The sequence below is a fragment of the Penaeus monodon genome, chromosome 28 (genome assembly GCF_015228065.2).
Source record: "Penaeus monodon isolate SGIC_2016 chromosome 28, NSTDA_Pmon_1, whole genome shotgun sequence".
In the NCBI taxonomy this organism is placed as follows: domain Eukaryota; kingdom Metazoa; phylum Arthropoda; class Malacostraca; order Decapoda; family Penaeidae; genus Penaeus; species Penaeus monodon.
In genome coordinates, this window is record NC_051413.1 from 16,232,534 (window position 1) to 16,232,873 (window position 340).

Sequence of the window (340 nt, forward strand, 5' to 3'; positions counted from 1 at the left end):
AAACCTGATCATTAAAAAAAAATCAGACAAAAGCAACAATTTCACGCAGCCCTGCATTAACAAATAGACAAATGAATGATGAAATCCCGCCCACATTTCCGGCTAGCCTGGCAACAGCAGATAATCTTGGAATGCAGCTCTTACGGCCGGCGGTTCGCGGACCAATTAAGGAGCAGCGGCATTCAGAACAGTGAATTACCAGCTTCAAATATCTGCCGCGACACCGCTTCCGCTCCGCCCTCCTTCCGGTTGTTCAGAGCGGATTCTGTCACGGTGGCGGCGCCAGCGGAGGCGGTGGGCGCCCGCCCATTCTTGTGGTTGATCCGGTTAACTTACAGGG